At 46.0% G+C, this 24,726-nt stretch overlaps 1 protein-coding gene across 2 annotated transcripts in view; it reads right to left on the reverse strand.

Annotated features, from left to right (window-relative positions):
• LOC134354108 (peripheral myelin protein 22-like) overlaps positions 1-20,541 on the reverse strand; it is a 44,630-nt gene extending 24,089 nt beyond the window's left edge. The window contains exon 1 of one of the 2 annotated variants that reach the window (XM_063062886.1): positions 20,385-20,541. The gene's annotated coding sequence lies outside the window, so the exon portion shown is untranslated. Of the gene's footprint in view, positions 1-19,943; positions 19,965-20,384 lie in introns of those variants that run through there. The other variant, XM_063062887.1, reaches the window with a different exon arrangement.
• Between the last annotated feature and the right edge of the window lie 4,185 nt (positions 20,542-24,726).

A 24,726-nucleotide genomic window follows, 5' to 3' on the forward strand; every position in this document is an offset into this window, starting at 1 on the left:
TCCACATATGCTGCTTTGCCTGATGAGTTCCTCCAGCATTTTGTGTAAGAAACTCCTAGGTGGCCACGTGGCTGATGGAAACATGGGAGGGCTATGTAGGAGGAAGGGTTAGATTGATCTTAGAGTAGGTTAAGGGTTGGCACAATATTGTGGTGTTTGTACTGTACTGTAATATTCTACTATTAAATTTAAATGTCTGACATACACTGATGTAAGTGGTGTCACAGGTAGATACGTTCGTAAGGAAAGTTTTTGCCACATTGGCCTTCATAAATCAAAGTATTGAGTATAGGAGATAGGATGTTATGTTGAAGTTGTATAAGACATTAGGGAGGTCTAATTTGGAGTATTGTGCGCCATTCTGGTCACTGTCCTACTGGAAAGACGTAAACAAGGTTGAAAGAATACAGAGAAAATTTACAAGAATGTTGCCAGGTCTGGAGGACTTGAGTTATAAGATTGCGTAGAACATAGAAAACCTACAGCACAATACAGGCCCTTTGGCCCACAATGCTGTGCTGAACACGTACTTACTTTTGAAATTACCTAGAGTTACCCATAACCCTCTGTTTTTCTAAGCTCCATGTACCTATCCAAGAGCCTCTTAAAAGACCCTATTGTAAGTTAGGATTTTATTTCTTGGAATGTAGAAGATAGAGGGGAGATTTGATAGAGGTATAAAAAAATCGAGGGGTACAGATAGGGTAAATGCAAGCAGGTTTTTCCACTGAGGCTGGGTGGGAGTAGAACCAGAGGCCACAGGTTAAGGGTGAAAGGTGAAAAGTTTAAGGGGAACATGAGGGAAAACTTCTTCACTCAGAGGGTCGTGAGAGTGTGGAACGAAATGTCCGCACAAGTGGTGGATGTGAGCACAATTTCAACATGTAAGAGAAGCTTGGATAGGAATATGGATGGGAGGGGTAAGGAGGGCTATGGTCCTGGTGCAGGATGATGGGAGTAGGCAGTTTAAATGGTTTGACACAGCCTAGATGGGCTGAAGGGTCTGTTTATGTGCAGTACTTTTCTATGTCTTTGACATACACTTGTTCCCAGGAATGGCAGAAGTAGTTTCCTCTCTCTCCCCCTCCATTTTCAGAAATAGTTCTTTCCTGTCATCCTTTTGACTTTTCAACGCTATCCATTCGAGCACAGTGGAAGTGAGATTACTGGATCAAGTGAGCTGTGTAATTTCTAACTCGGGGACAAAATAATCAGCTGTGAAAATGGACCCCATTCATTACTCAGCTCTCACTTAGTGGCTCCAAAATAGCTGTTTACTTGCGACACTAGCCACACCTGGTAAACTGCTTCTACAGGTGGGCTAAACCAGGCGGGGGTAGCTGGAGGCCTCGTATCCCAGTGAGAGTAGGGCATGCCAGCAAGCAAAGTCACCTCTAGTGAATCTACAGTGAGATCCCACAGCCAGGAAGGCCCCTGTTTGTGACACTGGTTCGTACCATTGGACCCGAACTTCTGAAGTCAAGAGAGTGGAACCGCCCTCAGTGCAAGGGGCTTTTCCACTTTAGAAACTCTCCGACACAAGTTTCCTGTCATCGACGGACAACCACCATTACTCAGTACAACCTGTACAAAGGACAACTCCTTCCTGTTAGATACAGGAGGCCCCTTGGCCCATCAGGTCCATATCAGCCCCAATCAGAGGAAATCCCATCAGTCCCATTTCATCCCTCAAGTCAAGTTCAATTGTCCTCCAACCGTACACGAACATCGCCAAACAAAACAGCATTCCTCCTGGGCGAGGTGCAAAACACATAACCATTACCACACTGCACAAATAGCACTTATGGTTACAATTTCAGAAAAAATATAGTCACAAAGGGAAAAAGAACGTAGCCCAAGTTCCTGAAGGCATGGCTGTAGAACTGATGGCAAGTTGGCCTGGTCCAGCTTGTTCTTCAGTGAGTGGACAGCACTGACAACAACTCCATCTGCAATCTATCTTCTTATATTTGACCACCAACTAATTCCCTTTGACGTTTTCCCCCACCGCGCATTGCCACCAAGTGACAGCTTACAGCAGCCAGTTAACCATCTAATACAGCACCAGGAGGGTGGAAGGTAACCTGACAGTGACACGGAGCACGTAGCGACTCTACTCAGAGCAGAGATTGGGACTGAACCCAGATGGTGGAGTTGCAAGGTAACAGCATTCACACCGCAACACACGTTCAGAAGGGATAAAGTTGCTCAGTCTCCCTTAGGTACCCGTCTGGTCATTACTGCTGCAGAGGCTGCTGCATGAAGTGAGGAAACTCAGAGGCCTAACTGTTGACTGGCCCTCTGTTGGTCATGGTTCGACCATGGATATTGCGTCCTAGCAAGCCAGGGCAGTACGATACGGAGGGCAGCCTTCCCAGACATCCCACCTCTCCCGGAAGTTCCGGGAGTCTCCCGCATATGAATAGTGGCTCCCTGATGCCCGCAAATTATATGCAGTATCACGGAAATCAATTTTTTTGAGAGCCCGCGAGAGAAAGCAAGAGAGTGCGTGAGAGCGACGAGAGAGAGAGAGCGAGAGCAAGCAAACGAGAGAGCGAGCAAGAAAGCAAGCAAGAGCACGTGAGTGAGAGAGAGCACGAGCGAGAGCGCAAGAGAGCAAGCGAGAGAGCGTGTAAGTGACCATGAGAGAGAGAGACAGCGTGAGCGAGAGCGCGCCATGGCAGAGTGTTCCAAAAAAAAATAAAATGTACGTCACCCCAGACTACACTAAAATGTACCCCTGCCTAATAGGGGTCAAAATAATGACAGTGTTGCTCGCTGCACTGTTTGCAACAGTGACTTTTCTATTGCCCATGGTGGGTTAAGACTGTAAAAGACATGTTGAGGTGAGTTTAACAGGTGTCATTCGTTCATTAGCAGAGCTAATGTTATTTAAACTAGCTGGCTAGCTGCTCAGGAGCTACTCGATTGCAGACATCCCACCTCTCCCAGAAGTCTCCCGCCAATTGATGGTTCTACCTCCCTGAAATGAGTTTTTGCAGGGTGGGATGTCTGGCTTCCCCTCTCCACACAGCTGATGAATCCAAAGGAACGACGGAGATCGATACAGTTTAGCACCTGCAGGAGCTGCTCGTGAGCCATGAACTCAATGTAGGACTGCCTTAGGCATTCCAGACCTCAATCTTCTCCCCTTGGGGTTTACTCCCAAATCCTTCCCCATGAGTGGGTATAGCCACAAGGCAGTGGAGGTTTGAGATAACACACGCAAAACACTGGAACTCAGCAGGCCAAGCAGCATCTATGGAAATAAAGGACAGTTGCCGTTTCAGGCTGGGTCCTGCCGAAGGTTCTCGGCCCAAAACGTCAACTGTACCTTCTTCCCCATAGATGCTGCCTGCCCTGCTGAGATCCTCCAGCATGTTGTGTGTGTTGCTCGGATTTCCAGCATCTACAGTTTTTCTTGTTTGTGTTGAAGTTTGAGATCAGTTTTCCCTCTAATAGATGAGCTACAGACCACAGCAGTCCAGCTCTATCTGCCCGAAGCGACAGGTTTCAAGGTGCCAGTAAAGTGCCAGTCAGTAGAAACGGTACCACCGGGCTTGGTAGCTAAGCTACACTTGAAGGCTAGGAGCTGGACTTGGTTTTCAGAGACAGTGATGTTTGTCTTGTGAGCATTTAATTGATAGCGGGAGCTCATCCCCACCACCTCCTCCGGCTGTGACAACCTTCGGGAACCAGCCTTACTGTTACATAATGCTTTACAGTGCTAGCCACTCAGGTACAGTTCCCACCACTGTCATTTGTATGTTCCCCCAGTGACCACCTGGGTTTCCTCTGGGTGCTCTGGTTTCCTCCCACATTCCAAAGGCATACAGGTAGTAAGCTGTGGGCATGCCACGTTGCCACTGGAAGTCCGGTGACCCTCGCGGACTGCTCCCAACCCATTCTCGGACTGTGTTGGTAGTTGACACAAACAATGCCTTTCACTATGTTTCAAAGTTTTCATGTACAGGTGACAAAAAACTAATCTTCACCTTTGAGGAACCTTCATTTGATCTTCAGAATCAGATTTAATATGGCGCAATGTTGCGAAATCTGTTGTTTTGCGGCAGCAGTACAGTGCAATATTAATAATAAAAATTGAATTACAGCAAGTATATACATATTAAAAAGTTAAATTAAATCAGTAGTGCAAAAAAGTAGTGAGGTAGTGTTCATGGGTTCAATGTCCATTCAGAAATCGGACGGCAGAGGGGAAGAAGCTGTTCCTGAGTCATTGAGTGTGTGCCTTCAGGCTTCTGTACCTCATTCCTGATGGTAGCAATGAGAAGGCATATCCTGGGTGATGGGGGTCCTTAATAATGGATTCCTTTTTTTGTGGCATCACTCCTTGAAGATGTCCAGGAATCTACAGAGGGTTCTGCCCGTGACAGAGCTGATTGAGTTTCCAACTGCCTGCAGCTTCTTTCGATCCTGCGCAAAACCACCCCCTTCACCCCCAACCCCCCATACCAGACGGGTATGGTCTGGGGGTATGGTTAGAATGCTTGCCAATGATACATCTGTAGAAATTTGAGAGTCTCTCTGGTGACTTACCAAATCTCCTCAAACTCTAGATTAAATACGGCCGTCGCGGTGCCTTTGAAACTGCATCAATGGGTTGGACCCAGTATATCAAAGTACATGCGACAAATAAAGTTAATCTTTAATCATTAACATCCATGAGGCACTGCCTTAAGAAGATGGCATCCGTCATCAGCAGCCTGCACCATCTGGGCCAAAGCATCTTCTCACTGCTCACATTCAGGCAGGAGATCCAAAAGCCTTAAGTCGCTCACCCTTAGATACCTAAAAAATCTGATTTTCATTTCATATGCATATACATAACGTAACTCAGTTTTTTTCCCTCTACATTTATTTATCATGTATTTCTATTGCTGTAAAGTTAACAAATTTCACAACATATGCTGGGGATATTAAATCTCATTCTGTCTAGTCAAATCAAGCTGGATCATTTTTTAAGATCTAGTTTTATTGCCCAGTGATAAAAGATGAACCAATAATCTCAGCAGTCAAAACAATCCTCTTAGACATGGCCTCTTTATAGATTGCAATATTAACCGTCAAGACAAATAGAGCTTTATGGCTGTTTGCAGATGTACAGTGAGATTGACATGCAAATAAAAAGCTTGCTCACAGAAGCATCACATGCACATTGAGTCAGGCTTTATTACGAGTTTGAGGAGATTTGGTGTGTCACCAAACACACTTGCAAATTTCTACAGATGTACTGGGGGGGGGGCATTCTGACTGGCTGCATCACTGTCTGGTGTGGGATGGGGTGGATGCTCTTGCACTGGACCGTAAGAAGCTGCAGAGTTGTAAAGTCAGTCAGCTCCATCGTGGGGACTAGCCTCCAGAGTATTCAGGACATCTTTAAGGAACAATGCCTCAAAACGTAGCATCCATTATTAAGGCCCCCATCGCCGAGGCCATGCCTTGTTCTCATTACTATCATCAGGTAGGAGATACAGAAGCCTGAAGGCATTCACTCAGCGATTCAGGGACAGCTTCTTCCCCTCTGCCACCTGATTTCTGAATGGACATTGAACCCATGAACATAACCTCATTTCTGTATTTCTTTTTTTGTATACACACACATAGTAATCACATTTTTCTCTATTATTATATATTACGTTGTACTACCGCCACAAAGGCAACACGTTTCATGACTATGCTGGCGATATTAAACCTGATTCTGAAAAGAACACTAGTTATACAAGACAGCCGGGGGGAGGGGGGGGGGGGAATCTGAAAGACATTAGTGCAAAGAAACAAAGCGCAACCAGATACAAGTCCATGGTAGAGCAAGCGGCAGCCTGTAGTGTGGTAGGGTCATGTAGGTCAGTTCAACGACCTGATGATTGTAGGAAAGTCACCACTCTCAAAGCTGGCGGGGTGGGACTTCAGGCTTCTGTACCTCCTGCCGATAGGAACAATGAGAAGATTTCATAAAGCAGTGAGAAGGTGGCGATATATGTGCACTTTGACCTTTGACCTGGATGGTGGGCGGCCTGGAAGACGGATGCCTCCTTCTTGAGGCAGTCAAGGTACATCAAGACTTCAATGTAGTCCTGACTGACTGCAATCGCTGGTGGGAGGGCTGTGTCGAAGTACAAAGTGCATATACATCACCATATACTACGCTGAGATTGATTTTCTTGTGGGCATTCATTGTAAATGTAAGAAGTACAATAGAATCAGTAGAAGACTCTACCCAACAGGAAGGACATACAACCAATATACAAAAGACAACACTGTGCAAATACAAAGAGAAATAAATGCGATAAATATCAAGAACTTCTAATGAAGCGTCCTTGAAAGCGAGTCCATTGGTTGTGGGAACATTTCAGTGATGGGGCGAGTGAAGTTATCCCCTCTGGTTCAAGAGCCTGATGGTTGAGGGGGAATAACTGTTCCTGAACCTGGCGGTGTGAGTCCTGAGCCTCCTGTACCACCTGCCTGACGGCAGCAGCGACTTCAATGATGAGTCTATAGATGTAGGAACAGTTCAGTAAAGAGACGAGTGAGGTTACGCTCTTTGGTTAAAGAGTGTGGTAAATGGGGTAATAACTTCCTGCATCTTCTACCCCGCCCAGAAGCAGATACTGGTAACGACAAAGAGACCATTTGCACTTAATGGGCGAGTGGGTAACTTGCTAGCCTCTGCCCTCTCATTAAATTCCCAGCTTTATTTGTGAGGGAGACAGACCACGAGCAGCAAGGCAACTTCTGGCCGGGATTGTGCGGCTGGGAAAGTTCCGAGCCCATGCTGCTCACTGCTGTGCTGGGAGTTAACTGTTCCAAAAGGAACAGCTGGATCCTAGGTCCGGAAAGGGGTGTGCGGCCCTGTGTATAAGACTGGGCAGGTCCCACAGAGAAAGCTCCATCAGTCAGGCCAGCTCACTGGGATAAAGGTTCGGGCCGGCTGCTGTGACAAGGACACCTTGTTCCCCCTCCTCCCCCACCAGCCCGTGAACAGCCAGCCTCCAACATACAGCTGCTGCCTCTTCCGTCAACCTACGGGCACGTGTCGGCATGCACACATAATCAAACCTGAAAATCACGTCCCAGTCCCTTTCATGTGACTCACGCCTCGTTGCACACAGTGACGAGGTAAACAGATTCCTGGCACAGATAAAGGCAGCCAGATGCAAATCTACTCATTCACATTATGAGGAGTACAATCCCCTGCATCAACACCATGCAATGACGGTCGGGCGAACTGAGCAGACTTGTCAGAATTTATTGATTCATATAACACAACGAGAGTGAACCAAGAGCTCAAATCCCCACACAAATGATGAAAACTGGTCACTTGCAAGTTGCGTCACAACTACGATGAGAAATAAATTGCTTGATCTTTCTCAAAGTTAAGATTGGTTTTTAAATTTACTCAGCGCCACCCTACCCAGCAACCCCCCCCCCCGCCCCCGCCTCCGACAACCCTGAACCTAACCACAGGACAATTTACAATGACCAACGGGACATTTTTGGACTGTGGGAGGAAACGGAAGCATCAGGAGAAAACCCACACATTCCACGGGGAGGATGGACAGAGAATCCTTACAGGGGACACCAGGATTAAACTCCTAACTCCAGCACCACAAGGTAAAACCGCACCGCGCTAACCACTGTGGCACCCAAGGAGGACACCCGCCTAGTGATGCATCTTTAAGGCTGCATTTCCCTATTCCAACACAATTTACATTCATGTAAAACAGATGACAACCATTTGCATTTCAAAGTTGGCTGCAAGGCAAATGCTGAGCAAGACATCAGGAGAAGACTAAAGTCTCAAAAGCATCATGGAAACATTTATGCCTGCACGTGGCACAAAATAATTCTTCATTAATATTAAATGGTGGTATAGCAGTTAGCATAACGCTTTACAATGCCAACTTAATTCTGCCTCTGTCTGTAAGGAATTTGTACGGTATAGGTTAGGGTTAGTAAGTTGTGGGCACGCTACATTGGTGCTGGAAGCGTGGTAACACCTGCAGGCTGCCCCCAGCACATCCTCTGATCTGACGCAAACGAATCATTTTTCGATGTTCCGATATACATGTGACAAATAAAGCTTTATCTTTACTCTTACATTTATACATTTTTGCATTGTAGGGGAATTAAGGGTTACGGGGAAAAGGCAGGTAGGTGGAGATGAGTCCATGGCCAGATCAGCCATGATCTTATTGATTGGCAGAGCAGGCTCGACGGGCCGAATGGCCGACTCCTGCTCCCATTTCTTACCTAACAGCCAAACAGGGCTTGGCGGTAAAAACTAAATCATGCAGATGTTGGAAATCTGAAATAAATGCTGGAAGCACTTGAACAGTCAAAGAGTAAAATGGCGACGCTTCTCTCTTCGCAGAACTTAACCAATTGACCAGCAACTGGTTAACATCCTGTGGGCGGAGACACGAGCACTAGGATGTGGCAGCAGCGTAGCCAATGGCTGCAGTCAATATAAGAAGCTAGGTTTGGGCCAGATGGGAACTTCCCTTCTATGGTACCCATCAGAGGGGGAGCCACTGGGTGGGTGCTACGGGGCTGTCTTCCTCTGGCAAATGTGCCTTTGCAAAGGCATTTTTGGTTCAAGAGGCATCACCACAGGGACGTCCACACTTCCTCCAAGTGCCACAGTTAAAATGTGGGTAATTCACCCTCCAAGGGTAATCAGTTTAATTGTTTTTAATTTGATTTTTTTTAAATTTAGAGCCACAGCCCAAAGAGCTGCCCCACCCAGCAACCCACATACTTAACCCTTATATTGGTGGGACCACAAAGTGTCCCCTTGGTTCTCAGTTTTACCGAGCCAGAAGGGTGGCTGGTTGGTGCCCACGTACAAGACTCCCTACACTCATTGTTGCTCCATAAGCTTCAAACGTGGCAAGAACTTGCTAAATCTGGTAATGTGATCACTCAAATCAAGTATGCTTTTCTCCTAAGGGGTTGTCTATCGGTGGGTCCTTAGCTGGTTGTAGAGGCCAATACAGGATTCGCATATCCGAGATGTCTGGGTACTTAACTAAGCCCCATCACCCCTACTGGGGTATAGACCACTGAGGGTAGCTCACTGGAGTCCTCTGACCTGGGCCAGTCCTTCACATTGTCTCCTGGTGTAGGCCACCTTCTTGGTGTGTCCTTCCCCTCCCAGGGATGAAGTTCTTAGAGCTTCCGTTGCTGTTTCTGTAGCACTGAGATTTTTACAGGATGGGGTTGCTGGCCCTGTGTCCAACCCTCCTCCCTTCACAGCCGGGCTTGGGGACCATCCACAATGGAGCTGAGACGTTAGGGTAGATTCCCTTATTGGAGAACATCTGTCTGTGTCTTTGTTTAACATGGGGAGGCTGATACACAGGCAGTACCACTCACCACCTCCTTGATGGCATCAATGAGAAGAGTGCGTGTCCTGGGTTATGGAGGGTCCTTAATGATAGATGCTGCCTTTTACAGACAGCACCTTTTGAAGGTGTCCTGGATGCTGGGGTGGGAGTGGGGGTGGCTAGTGCCCATGATCGAGCTGGCTGAGTTTGCAACCTTCTGCAGCCTGGAATCAGAGACCAGAGGCACGGAATGCAAGTTGGCTGGGGCCCCTTCACTGCCGCACCCTTTCTCTGCCTTCACTGCCACTGCATCATCATCTTCCGCCAGCTCCACTGCTGCGGTCTTGGTTGGATTGCACCAACATGGGTGACCCTTCCAGGAGCCAAGCACCAGATGACCGAACTCCAGACAGTACCAACCTCAGGATGTCAGGAACCCCCATTCTACAGCGTCCAGTACCCCGTTCAAGCCACAAGCGTGAGCCCAGCTAGGGCAATGGATGAGAAGATCATGAGCCTTAGGGATATCCCAAATATGTGCACCAATTCCACAATGACAATGGTAGATCACCGGTACACTGGCTAAGAGTCACCTTGAGTTAAGAACAACAAGCCAAGGAGTAGATTAGAGAGTCATATAGAGTCAGGGAGCACCACAATGTGCTGAACTATTATTTTGTCTAGTCCCTCTGAAGAGGATTGATATCACTGAGCAACAAAGATTTTGCTTCCTGAATACTGCTGATCATGAAAATCAGCATGAAATTTCCCAATCGCACAGTTTTTTTTTGGAATCGCCTATATTTGTTAATTTAGTTCATAATTCAAGTCAGGATAACTGATGCCAAGAATAAGGAAGGCATTTTTGTTGGTCCACAAATCAAACAGGTCATCAATGACAGGCAATTCCAAGAACTTCTGGTGGGACCAGAGGAAATCACATGGAAGGCATTCAAGGATGGTGTTGAAATTTTTCTTGGCAATTACACAGCATCAATCCATGTGCAGCTGGTTGACAACATGCTTCAAGCATACAAAACCAGGAAGTGCAACAGATTCATTTTCTGCATTTCCATCTAGACTTCTTCCCAGCAAACCCTGGCGCTGTCAGTGACGAGCATGGTGAAAGGTTTCACCAGGAACATTGCAGTCATGGAAAACTGCTGGCTGATTATTGTTGGACACTGAAGTGAGAAGCCTCAGACACTGAGTACAAATGAAAATCATCAGCAAAACATTCTTAGCTCAGTTGCACCATTGCAATCCATCAGTACCGTTATGCAATTAAACATATTGTAGTCAATAAAAGTTAATGTCTTGTATTTCCAAATTCCTGTGATACAAGTAGTCTGAAATTATATTTGTGTTCAAGTGGTCTACCATAAACAAGAAGAAAATTCTGAAGAAGCAACACTTTCAATAAAATTTGTTGTCCACCCATCTTGTAAAGACACTGCCCAGAAGGCGGCAATGGCAAACCACTTCTTTTGAAAAAATTTGCCAAGATCAATCATGGTCAGAGATCATGATCACTCACATCATATGACATGGCACATAATGATGCTAAGTCCCATTGACCCACAACTGGTATAAAGTGTTCCATACCATTTCCATCCATAGACTAATCCTGGGTTATTTAACCGTCAACCGCAAGAAAGAGTTTGCACAAGTTATAGAGATTTAATTAATTCTGTCTCTCAGATGAGCTTTGTAGATTTTTTTTTTCCCTAACCATCACTGTTAGAAGATGGTGATGTATAGTGTGGGCAGACTAATGTGGTCCTCTGAAGTTGTTCATTTAGAGTCAATCAAAAGAACCCGGCAGCCGGGTGATGATGTAGTAGCATCTGCACCAGACTTTGATGCCAGTGGTCCTGGGTTCAAATCCGGTTGGCTCCTTGCACGCTTTCCATCTGTGCTGGATTGAGCGGTGAGATAGCAACTTGGTCTCATAAAAAACAGACAAAAATGTTCAAGAAACAGCATGGCCTCGAAAGGAACAACAAAAGTACCCAGTAGCACCAATTCCTCAGTCAATAACTATGAGGAAGTCATACAGTTTTATAGTCCTGTAGTAATATTAACAATGTTTAAATTTGTTCTGTATTTTATTTAAATATATAACTTGTTACTCAGGTAAACAAACAGTGGATCAAAACTGTTGATTGTTTAACAGTTGGATCTTTTGGATCAAAATGATTCAAATTGGATCAAAATGTGCTGGTTCTGATGGTGTCCTAATAAACTGGAATCCACTACTTCAAAAGGCCACAGCTTCTGTGACTCAGTTGGTTTGAACACAATCTCCAGTGCTGTATGGTGTTTCTACATTTTCCTTTTAATCATCAGAATTTTCTCCCACATACCAAAAAATATGCTAGTTTACAGGTCAATTGGCCACAGTTACTTGCCTCCTGTATGCTGGTGGGTTCCTTAAGGTTGTTATAACTAAGGGTGGTAATTGGGATAAGATCCCACTACTAGTTAAATGCTCCCAATGGTGTACACCTCAAATACAGTAGCTTCTGACAACCACATCCAGCTCCTTACTTTCACTACTCAAGGCTGATTTATACTTGTGCGTCAACTCGATGCCGTAACCTACGCAAGTGTCCTATGCGCATTGTGAGCATTTATACGTGTGCGTTGGTGTGTCTGCGTCACTCTGCAATTCGGGCACGTCACGTATGCGTACATACCTGCCCGCGCAAGGCTTCATGGTCATGGTAGTCTTTCTTGGGGTAAACAAGTTTAAAGCGAGCGTCTTTTTTCGTAAAAGCGAAGTGTGCCCTCCATAATTTCGGAGGTCTGGAAAGCTTTATGGAGAGCATTGCAGCCAGAGTTCCTCCCCTGCCCTTCAGTCGCCCAATGGGAAGCTATTGCAGCGTAGGAGGAAATGCGATGCTACCAAGCTGACCAATCACAGTTGTTGCGGTGTGCATTGCCGCAATGCATAGTTACATTCTGGGAGAGGTTCACGCCAGGCTACGGCGTAGGGATCCATGTAGGCACTGCGTAGGGTTCGTGGTGACGCCGTACCTACGGCATTGAGTTGACGCAGAAGTATAAATCAGCCTTAAGCTCGGCAGAACCGTTTCTACTAACAGAAGAGGGGCAAATGCGGGTTACTGGCACCTTAAAACCAGTCGCTGTGGGCAGCTCGGGCTCATCAGCCGTGATTGGCAGCTCATCTAGAAGGAAATCTCAGATCTTAAACCTCTGCTGCCTTGTGGTTGAACTCAATCACGGGGGAGGCTTTGGGAGTAAGTCCCAAGGGAAAAATCTAGAGCTGCAGTCCCTAAGGCAGTCTCACGTTGATTTCAATGTTGACTGACAACTCGTGTGACGCTGCTGGTGCCAAACTGTAACAGTCTCTGCCGTTCCTTTGAGTTCATCAGATGCGTGGAGAGGGGGAGCTTCCTACATGGGCGACAGCTTGCTTTCCACGTTGTACTGCCCTGGCTTGCAACATCCATGGCCCCAGATGCAGGTAGGTTGTAGAACTGATGAGATGCTAGGAGAGTGGGTTACAGAGAAAACTACTAGGGAATGGAATTGCATTCTGAGGGAACATTGACTCATTGGGCTATACAAGTATTGTGAATAGGGCCCCTTATCTAAGAAAGGATGTGCTGGTATTAGGACAGGTCCAGAGGAGGTTCACGACAATGAATGTAGGAATGAAAAAGTTAACTTATGAGCATTTTATTGCTCTGTGCTTGTACTCACTGGAGTTTAGAAGAATGAAAGGGATCTCATTGTAACCTATCAAATAAATGAAAAGCCTGGATGGAGTGGATGTGGAGAGGGTGTTTCCAATACTGGGGGAGTCTGAGACAAAAGGATACAGGCTCAGAATACAAGGAGTTTAAACTGTCTGGAGTTTAGAACAGAGACGTGAAGGAATTTCTTTAGCCAGAGGGTGGTGAATCTGTGGAATTCATTGCCATGAACGACTGTGGCAGCCAAGTCATTGAGTTGATAGGTTGATCAGAAGTTGATAGGTTCTTGATTAGTAAGGGTGTCAAAGGTTATGGGGAGAAGGCAGGAGAATGGGGTTGAGAGGACAATAAATCAGCCATGATAGAATCGCAGAGAAGACATGATGGGCCAAAGGGCTGAATTCTATGTCTTGTATTTACCACTCGTTTTGTAAGGAAATATGCATCCACCACCCGCGGTTAAACGTTTAACATAGTACCCAACTTAAAGTACAATCATACAATTGTCCAAAAGGAGACTTAGGTCAGATAATCAGTGTCGCGGCTTTGCCAGTATGTGAAACATCCCAGAATTGATTGTAGTTTGGTGCCAAGCATAAACCACAGGACATCATAACAAACAACACAATAGCATCCAACAATTTACAAGGCAACAGTGCAAACAGCCATGGGCAATCAATAATTAGCGGAACGGCCACATGCGCAAACATCAATAATCAAACTTAAATAAACTGAACAAATGAACAGAGTCAATGATTATCAACAGAACAAGAAGAGCAGGAAAGACTATTTAACGGACAGCAAGATGGACAGCATTTAAAAATTAACAGATGTCTGAATGATTAATAAAGGAAGCCAAGTACAAGACTGAAGATGACAAAAATGGAAGGCAAGAATTAATACAAACCTGCAGAAAGCAAGCTTGTGGAAATGATAAGGCAAAACAGAAGATAAATGTTTGCATCAGTTGTCACTGTGGAAGATACAATTAACATCCCAGAAATAGCTCCGAATCGGAAACTGTAGGCAGGGAGGAAGCCAAAAAAATTTACAGTCGCTGGGGCAGTGGGACAGAGCAAACCATTGGAGCTGCAGGCTCACAGATCCCTGGATTCTCATGGACCTCACCCTGGGTTCATAAAAGTAGTGGTTGGTGAGATGGTTGATACAATGGTGCATGTTTCCCAAATTCTCCAGATCTGGAGACTGTTTCAGATGATTGAAAACAACATGGCAGGAATGTCTTTGAAAAGATTCAAGATTCAAATACTTTTATTATCAAGGGATGCATAAATTATAGACAACCTTGAGATTTGTTTGCTTACAGGCGACCACAAAGAAAGAAAACCCGAAAGATTGCAATTAGAAAAAATAAAGACCAACACTCGAAGCGCAAAGAGAAAAAAAAACACGAATCATGCAAACAGAAGCAAGCGAAAGGATTCCGAAACAAATGAGTCCTTCGAGAAAAAGGGAGGGAGACAGAAAGTAGAGAAAAAGCCCTCCCAACCATTGAGCACATCTACATGAAACGCTGTCATAGGAAAGCAGCATCCATCAGAGATCTTCACCATCCAGGCTATGTGCTCTTCTCACTGCTCCCATCAAGTAGAAGGTACAGAAGCCTCAGGCCTCACATCACCAGGTTCAAGAACGGTTACTACCCCTCAACCATCAGGCTCTTGACAAAAGGGGATAAGTACACTCACTAGCCCATCCATTGAGATGTTCCTACAACCAATGACTCTGTACCTTGTTATTTTATGTTCTCATTATTTATTGCTATTTATTTATATTTGCATTTGCACAGCTTGTCGTCTTCTGCACTCTGGTTGATCTTTCATTGATCCTGTTATAGATATTAATCTATAGATTTGCTGAGTATGCCCACAGGGAAATGAATCTCAGGGTTGTATATGGTGATACATATGTACTTTGATAATAAAATTTACTTTGAACTTAATCAAGAACTTATCAACCTCCACTTTAAATGTACCCATTGACTTGACACCATAGCCAACTGTGGCAATGAATTCCACAGAACCAGTATTCTTGCTTCAACCAGCTGTATAGCTCTACAGATGTGTGTATGTATACACACACACTCGCATATTAGGCACACAACTTCCACGCACAGGAACGGTAGAGTAGGTAAATGGGAGCGAGCTGAGAACAGCAAAGTAAATGCAGAAGCCAGGCAGACACGGAGCTATGGGCAGTGTAAAGGCTGACGGCAGTGGAAAGAGTGAAAAGTTTCAGGTTCCTGGGAGTCGGCATCACTGAAGATAGATCGTGGACCCAATACAGCGACACAATTATAAACAGGGCACGCCAGCGTCTATACTTCATAGTCATAGTCATACTTTATTGATCCCGAGGGAAATTGGGTTTCGTTACAGTTGCACCAAGAATAGAGTATAAATATAGCAATATAAAACCACAAATAATTAAATAATAATATGTAAATTATGCCAGGAAATAAGTCCAGGACCAGCCTATCAGCTCAGGGTGTCTGACCCTCCAAGGGAGGAGTTGTAAAGTTTGATGGCCACAGGCAGGAATGACTTCCTATGACGCTCAGTGTTCATTAGGAGTTTGTGGAGATTTTGGTATGAAATCAAAGACTAGCAGATTTCTACAGCTGGACCATGGAGAGCATTCTAACTGGTTGCCTCACTGTCTTGTATGGAGGGGCCACTGCACAGGATCGGAAAAAACCGTGGAGTGTTGCAAACTCAGCGAGCTCCATCACTGTACAACCGTACGACACAGGAGCAGAATTAGGCCATTCGACCCGAGTCTGCATTGCCATGACATCATGACTGATTTATTATCCCTCTCAACCTTATTCTCCTGTCTTCTCCCCAAAACCTTTGAAGCCCTTACTAATCAAGAACTTACCAACCTCAATACTTTAACTATACTCAATGACTTTACCTCCACAGCCAACAGCAGCAATAAATTCCAAAGACTCACCACCCTCTAGCTAAAAGAAATTCCTCATCTCTGTTTTAAAGGGACGTCCTTCTAATGAATCCATGGACATTATTTTTGCTCTACTTTATTCATACCTATTATAATTTACTGTGAGTTTTTAATATAGTCTTCTACAGATGTGCAGTGGAGAGTGTATCGACTGGCTGCATCACAGCCTGGTAGATAAACACCAAATCCTTTGAATGGAAAATCCTACAAAAGGTAGTGGACTTGGCCCAGTACATTATGGGTAAAGCCCTCCCAACCATTGAGCACATCTACATGAAACACTGCCATAAGAAAGCAGCATCCATCAGACATCCCCACCACCCAGACCATGGTCTCTTCTCGCTGCTGCCTTCAGGTAGAAGGTACAAGAGCCTCAGGACCCCCACCACCAGGTTCAAGAACTGTTACTACCCCTCAACCATCAGACTCTTGAACATTTGCCCCATCCATTGAGATGTTTCCACAACCAATCATCTCCCTTTAAGAACTCTTTATCTCATTAGCTCATGTTCTCATTATTTATTGCTATTTATTTATATTGGCATTTGCAGTTTGTTGTCATCTGCACTCTGGTTGATCTTCCACTGATCCTGTTATAGTTACTATTCTATAAATTTGCTGAGTATGCCCACAGGAAAATGAATCTCAGGGTTGTGTATGGTGACTTATATGTACTTTGAAAACAAAATTTACTTTCAGCTTTCATTTATCCTGTTATAGTTATTATTCTATAGATTTGCTGAGTATGTCCACAGAAAAATGCATCTCAGGGTTGTATATAGTGACATATGTCCTTTAATAAATTTACTTTGAACTTTATGTATTACGCTGTACTGCTGCCACAAAACAGCACATCTTACCACGTGTCAGTAACAATAGACTTGATTCTGATTCCATATCCTGCACCAGGCAAATTAAATTTTAATGTCGACCATACATGAAACAGCATACCTTGGGGGCCAAGGTGCAAAACACAGTACCAACAGTCACACACAGCACAAGGCACATATAAGATAGCAAGTGTACGGGGTCTTTCTTTTTTTTGTATGTTAAATTTTAAATGGCTTCTTTGTTATGTTAAACGCTGAGAAAGCTTTGCGCTAGCAGCTTGTTGTGGGTTGGGGGTGATAAGAGGATGTTACGAACCACTTGGGATAGTTGTTATGACTTTGGTGTATCTGGAAGATTTGTATGCACGGGGTTTTGAGGGAGAAGGTGGGAGAGAGAGACAGAGAATGGACCAGGTGCTGTAAGTCCGCTAATGGGTTGGACCCCGAGCGGGGCGTTCGGCGGGGAGAGGAGACGGAGACGGACTCGTGTGGAGTGTCTGGTCGACCACCGTTGTTGGTCCCAGGCGGCCGGTCGAGGTGGTCCGAGGGGTCACAGGGTGAAGAAGAAGGGTCCTAAGCTCCAACTTTTTTGTGCACGAGGAGACTGAACTTTGATAAGTGTGGCGCCTTTTATTTTCCTTTTATATTTATTCTCTATTAATTATATAGTTCCAGTAATATCTATAAACTGTAAATCATTTAATTGTATCTGGTGTATTGTCTGTTATTTGGGCAGGGTGGGGTACATCACACAGCATCCACACAAACTAATTACCCAGTTTGGCGGGGCTGAGGGCTGTTTCCCTAGACGACAGCGAGCCGAGCGACCTTGAGGGTGGCCGGGGGGCTACACAAGAAAACATAGTCACACAAAAAGATATATATAGCCCAAATCCCTGAGTGTCATGTCCTATAAATTAATGGTGTATAGGTGTTATCAGTAAGAACAGTTCTTAGCAGACGAAAGGAGACACACACACACACGCGCGCACACACACAGAAAATCCAGCATGCCACCAATCCAACAGTGGATAGCACCACCAGCAGTACGGCCAGCCTCCAACACAGTATAAACACCGAGCTACACCATTTCCAGCATCTCCTCTCCTGGACTGCAGCAGCAGGCATGCCCACCACTTGAGGCCCAGTCCTTGTTACGACCGAGATCACACGGCTCCCCCCCCCCCCCCGTCACCTTTCGTGCCAACAAACAAGGGAAACAGACTTGCGGCGATTTACATTATCAATGTCCAACAGGGCCTTGCGATCGTAAGAGAAAGGTCCAAGACAATCACTGGCTGGTAGACTGCATGCCGCCTTCGTGCACTGCCTCTGATACCTTCCTGTAGCAGGCAGTAACTCAGTGCGCGCCAAGTCCAACTGCTGCAGTTCCTCTGCCAACAAACAGCTTGCTGATGAGGTAGACCTGCAGTATTTAAAGTTCTAGATGTCCAGCAGTGTCTTGCAATTGCAAAAAAATGTTTTTAAAAAGTCAGAAATACCCTTGGTTGGCCCCCAAAGGGCCACAACGTCTGAACACACTGGCATCGTACCAGATGAGGTAGCTATGTAACCAGAAAATAAGGCACAAGTTTCAGGAACCGAAAACTCTAAATTCAAGTGACATCGGCGGGAGGAATGCGGGGCGGAGACTCTCCCCCTTGGCTTTCTCTCAATTCCAGCAGATGCCGAAGTATCTGTGATGCATCAGGGAAAGCGAAAACTCTGATTACGAGTTCAAGGCGGATACCGACCGCGTGTAGGGGCGAAATGGGAAAAAAAAGGGGTGAATATTGGCCACACCAGACCAGCGTCGCTACCCCCCCCCCCAGATGTCGGCGGACCCCGGGAACCAGTTCAGATTCTCCGCAGTGTCGAGGCCATCACGGCGTGCCCGCCGACCGCATTCCCCCACCCCGCCGTGCAACCTCTACACGGTGTAAAAGAGGCGACAGAACTACAAACTCCAAGCTCATCGCGAAGAACATACAACATGGGAGCGATCTAGGCCACTCGGCCCGTCGAATCTCTTCCGCCATTCCATTATGGCTGATTTATTATCCCTCTCCACCCCATTCTCTTGCCTTCTCCCCGTAACCTTTCACAAGAACTTATCAGCCTCCGCTTTAAATGTACCCAAACCTGCGCACACTGCAGAGAACCTAAAACTGTCTAAAACTGTTCCGGGACCCGTCGATGTCTTTTGGGGCGGGGGGGAGGGGGGCTTTGGCCAATATTCACCTTCCCCATTTCGCCCGTACGCCCGGTCGATGTGCGTCCTGAACCGCAGGCAGAGGTTTTGCACTCCTGATGCATCACAAATACCTTGGCATCGGCCGGAGTTGACAGAAAGCCAGGGAAGAGTCTCCGCCCCACAGCCGTCCGTGCAACGAATTCCACCGTTTCACTACCCTCTGGCTAAAGAACTTCCTCACTTCTGTACTAAAGGGACATCCTTGTATTCTTAGACTGTGCCCTCTGGTCCTCCACTCACTCGCTATGGGAAACATTCTCTCCACGTTCACTATCTAGGCCTTTCGATAGTCTATAGGTTTCAATGAGATCTCCCTCCCCCCCAAAAAAATAGCAAAGGCAAGTTCATTCCCCGCCCCGCCCCGCGGGACCGCATCCTATGTGCCGGACATCAGCGAGTTATAAGAACGGAGCGCTCAGAGCCACTGACAAGACTTGCAAGCGAACTAGCTCCCTGCAGCGACCCCGAAGACGGTGGGAGCGACCTGCAACTTGAAACAACAAAACTATACGCACACCCCTCTCTCTCACACACACACAGTTCCAAATTCCTACCACCGCGGGCGCTAAGGGGCTCTTTAAAATACATACAAACTTGATTCAAAACATCTGGTTTACAGACAAGCGAGAAAGAAACACCCGCGTCCAACTCTGCCGAAAGGAAAGGCGAGGTGTACCGCGCACGTCTACAAATAAATAATGCTTCCTTTGATAATAACAAGGATGCAGAAACATGTCCCGTCTATTTCATTTATACTCTAAAATTATGTGTTTTTTTTAAAAAACGGAGCAATCAGGTTACATACCGTCTCCGTTATTACTAAACTCCAGGTCCTTTCTAAGACACCCACGTTCCAGCGCACCGTGGAGGCGATTTGAAGATAAAACTACAGAGTAACAGGGTCTTGTCCACTTCAGTTAAAATGTACAACTCATTTTGGGGACAAGATGCAAAATCGTAACGCTACTCCGCTTTAAAAAAACGTTGTTTTCTTCCACTCTGGCCGGGTGCCGATGTCAGCTTCTGTCCCCGAATGCCAGCTGTCGGATTTGCCCGAAAATGAAGTCCGTCACCACAACCCGGAGTATCAGCTCAGCCCCTCACAAGGCGGAGGTTTGAAAAATTAAACAGCTCTTCTCGAAGATTAAAAAAAAGTTTTAGAGGGCTCGCTTCCCCCCCCCCCCAGAAAATAATAGTTTGGGAGCGGGTGGAAGACAGATATCGGAGCGGGGACACCGATTCTTACCTGGAATCCCTGGAAGTGAAGCCAGTTGCCGAGTTCGAGCCCAAGCGAGACGCAATGATCACAAGTCGTTCTCACTCAAGCCAACGCCCTCCTCGCTCACCAGCGACTGCAGGACTTCCCAAAGCCTCACCCACTCCCCGCCAGACTTTTCCGTCCTTAAAGGGACTCATTGCAAATTCCTCCCGTAACTTGCTTTTAATTTTACTGGTAGGGACTCCGGACTTTTGGGTGGAAAATAATGATTTCAGTCCGCTGTGTGTTTCGGGGGCTCTTTCACTAGAATTATATATGCTCTTATTGTAGTTTTTAGTTATTATTATGTATGTAGTCATAAAAACCTTTAAATTGCAATAATAAATACAAATAAAGAATACAAAAAGAGAGCAAAAAATACTGAGGTCATGGGTTTATTGTCCATTCAGAAATCTGATGGCAGAAGGGAAGAAGATGTTCCTGCAATGTCGAGTGTGTGTCTTCAGGCTCCGGTACCTCCTCCCTGATGGTAGCAATGACCCGGCTGCTGAGGGTCCGACGTGATGGATGCTGCCTGCTTGTGGCGTCGCCTTTTTGAAGGCGTCCTGGCCGCTGGGGAGGCTGGTGCCCACGACGGAGCTGGCTGAGTTTACAGATTTCTGAGAGAGGAGGGAATGAGAAAACACGGGGACCCCAAATCATCCAGCACAACTTCGGTTAGAGGGGAAATTCTGCGTCTCTTTTTAAGGAAGTGGTATTGGAACACTTAGGTGGCGGGGTGGAGAGATGTCTCTACCAGAGGAGGCGTAGGGTGCTCCTTTCCTCTGCTAGCCTGGAAGTCACTCTCGGGCAAGGCATGGCGCCCCCCTCCCCATCAGGGTCACGCGAAGTCACGGGAGCAGGAGGTGGGTGGTCCGATGAGCAGGTGGTGCATATCACAAGTCCTGGTTATGCAACCACTGACACCAGACAGACAATCTCTGAACAGTATTGATAATGGCTGGGGTCACCCTTCTTGTAAAGACACTGTCCAGAAGGAGGCAATGGCAAACCACTTCTGTAGAAAAGTTTGCCATGGTCATGCACAAGACCATAGTCTGCAGACGCTGAAAATCCAGGCAACACACACAAGATGCTGGAGGAACTCAGCAGGCCAGGCAGCATCTGCGGAAAAGAGTAAATAGTTGATGTTTCGGGCTGAGACCCTTCTCCAGGACTCCGGGTCTCGGCCTGAAACATCGACTGTTTACTCTTTTCCATGGATAAGACCATGATCGCCAATGTCATATGACATGGCACATAATGATAATGATGATGATGATTAGAACACAGAATAAATAGTACTGTACAGCTCATAATGTTGTGCTGACCTTTTAACCCACTCCATGATCAATCTACCCTTCCCACATAGCCCTCCATTTTTCTTTCATTCATGTGCCCATCTACAAGTCTCATAAACATCGCTAACGTATCTGCCTCACTCCCACCCCTAGCAGCACATTACATGCACGCTGGGTAGAACACCCAACTGTACTTTCCTTGAATCACTTTAAAATTATGTCCTTTCCTATTAGTCATTTCTCACCCCGAAAAAAAATGCTGACTGTCTATTCTCCTTCCTTCAGCGTTTTGTGCACATTGCTCAAGATATCGAGCATCTGCGGAATCTCTTGAGTATGTAATTTGCCACACATACGTCATACCATCGTGTACACCCTAATCAAGTCACTGCTTATCCTCCTTCGCCCCAAAGAGAAAAGCCCCAGCTCACTCAGCCTCTCCTCATAAGGCATGCTCTCTAATCCAGGCAGCATCCTGGTAGATCTCCTCTGCACCCTTTCTAAAACTTGGGGCGCTTCGTCGGACTGGGCAGAATCAATATGGATTTATGACAGGAAAATCGTCTTGGAACAATCAGTGGGACAGAAGGTTTTTGGGTTGTAGCTAACAGAATCAGTGAGGGTAATGGATGTATATAGACTTACACCTTTGAGAAGGTGGCATACGGAAGTGTTATTAAGTAAAATTAAAGAGTTTGTTCTTGGGTGATTTACCAGCCTGGACCGAGGATCGCTTAACGGACAGGATGCAGGAATAAAGAGGTCATTTTGGGATAGGGAGATTGTAACCATGCATGGATGGGTGCAGGAATCTCAGCTGCTCATGGCTCTCATAAATGACTTGAATGAGGGGGCAGCCAGGTGAAATATGTCTGAGTTTACTGATAATATGAAGCTGGGTGGCAGTATGGTTTGTGAAGACAATACAGAGAGGCTTCAGAGGCAGATACGATATAGTACTGTGCAAAAGCCTTACACACACACACACACACACACACACACACACACACATACATACACACACGCATATATGTATTTAGGGTGCCTAAGACTTCTGCACAACGTGGAGCAGAAAGTAAGTTAGCAAACCTGGTTGAGAGCAAAGGATGTTGGGAGGAGGGTGGGACATGTGGTAGAGAAGGAAGGCCAGGCACGGGTGCAGACTCACAAAGCCCTGAGACACCAGGCACGGTCACTAGGTTCCAAACAATTGGTTTATTGATCATTACAGAATGTCTCTCTGGTGCTTCCTGCTCCCTCCCCTCTCCCTTCCCCTTTTCCAACCGTGATTCCCCTCTCCCTGTCCCCCCTCCCACTCTCAGTCCACAATAAAGACCCATAACAGAATCAGGTTTATCATCACTCGCATATGTCATGAAATTTGATTTTTTTTATTGCGGCAGCCATACAGTGTGATATATGAAATTACTACAGTACTGTGCAAATGTCGTAGGCACCCTAGCTATATATATGTGTCTAAGACTTTTGCGTTGTACTATACATTAGGGACTTTTAAGACACAAAATACTCTGCAGATGCTGGGGTCAAAGCAACACTCACAACATGCTGGAGGAACTCAGCGGGTTGGGCAGCATCCGTGGAAACGATCAGTCAACGTTTCGGGCTGAAACCCTTCATCAGGACTGTAGAGGGAGGGGGCAGAGGCCCTATAAAGAAGGTGGGGTTGGGTGGGAAGGAGAAGGCTGGTAGGTTCCAGGTGAAAAACCAGTAAGGGTTAAAGGGGTGGGGGAGGGGAAGCAGGGAGGGGATAGGCAGGAAAGATGAAGAAGGAATAGGGGAAAACACAATGGGTAGTAGAAGGAGGCTACCTACCAGCCTTCTCCTTCCCACCCTCCCCCCACCGTCTTTATAGGGCCTCTGCCCCCTCCCTCTTCAGTCCTGACGAAGGGTTCCGGCCCGAAACGTTGACTGATCGTTTCCACGGATGCTGCCCGACCTGCTGAGTTCCTCCAGCGTGTTGTGTGGAACTTTTAAGAGGTGTTTAGATAGGCATATGAATATGAGGGAAATGGACGGATTTAGACATTGTGTATACAAAGGGATTCACTTAGTTGGCAATTTTATTACTAATTTAATTGGTTTGGCAAAATATTGTGGGCCGTAGGGCCTGTTCCTGTGCTGTACCATTGACTAACTTTTTCATTTACATAGAGATACAACACAGGATAAGCCTTTCTGGTCCTTCAAACCACGCCGCCCAGTAACCCCCGATAACCCTGATTTAATCCTAACCTAATCACGGGACAATTTATAATGACCAATTAACCTACTCACTGGTATGTTTCGGACTGCAGGAGGAAACCGGGGGGACCCGGTTGAAATCGAGCTCTCACACATCATTCGTGCCTGCAGCTCGTTCCACACTCCCGTGACTCTCTGAGTGAAGAAGTTTTCCCTCATATTCCTCTTAAACTTTTCACCTTTCCCCCTTCACCCCTGACCTTTGGTTATAGTCCCACCCAACCTCAGTGGAAGTAGCCTGCTTGCATTTACTCCCTCATAATTTTGTATACCTCTATCAAATCTCCTCCCAATCTTCTGCATTCCAAGGAACACAGTCCTAACCTATTCAAACTTTCCTTATAATTCCAGACCCGACAACATCCTCATAATTTTTGTCTGTAATCTTTCAACCTTATTTACGTTTTTCCTGTAAGCAGGTGACCAAAACTGAACACATTACTCCAAATTAGGCCTCATCAAGGTTGTACACAACTTCAAGATAACATCCCAAAATATGTCTGCGTGCCTTCATGTCAGGCCTGCACTGGCAGGCACCTCCCTGTCTCCACCCAGCTAGCAGGAGCCACCTGCCACTTATTTCCAACTCATCACCTGCAGCCTATTTAAACCCAGGTCTCATCTACGGCCCTTGTTCACTCATACGAACCATCCAACCTCAACCAGTTGCTCCTAGCCTTCAGTTACCCAGTTGAGCTAAGTATCTGTTCTCTCTTATTTTGTGGTCTCTTTTTGGCTTGTTAATTTGCGGCTGTTTGTAAAATATA

Source organism: Mobula hypostoma, chromosome 11, assembly GCF_963921235.1.
Source record: "Mobula hypostoma chromosome 11, sMobHyp1.1, whole genome shotgun sequence".
Taxonomy (NCBI): Eukaryota; Metazoa; Chordata; class Chondrichthyes; order Myliobatiformes; family Myliobatidae; genus Mobula; species Mobula hypostoma.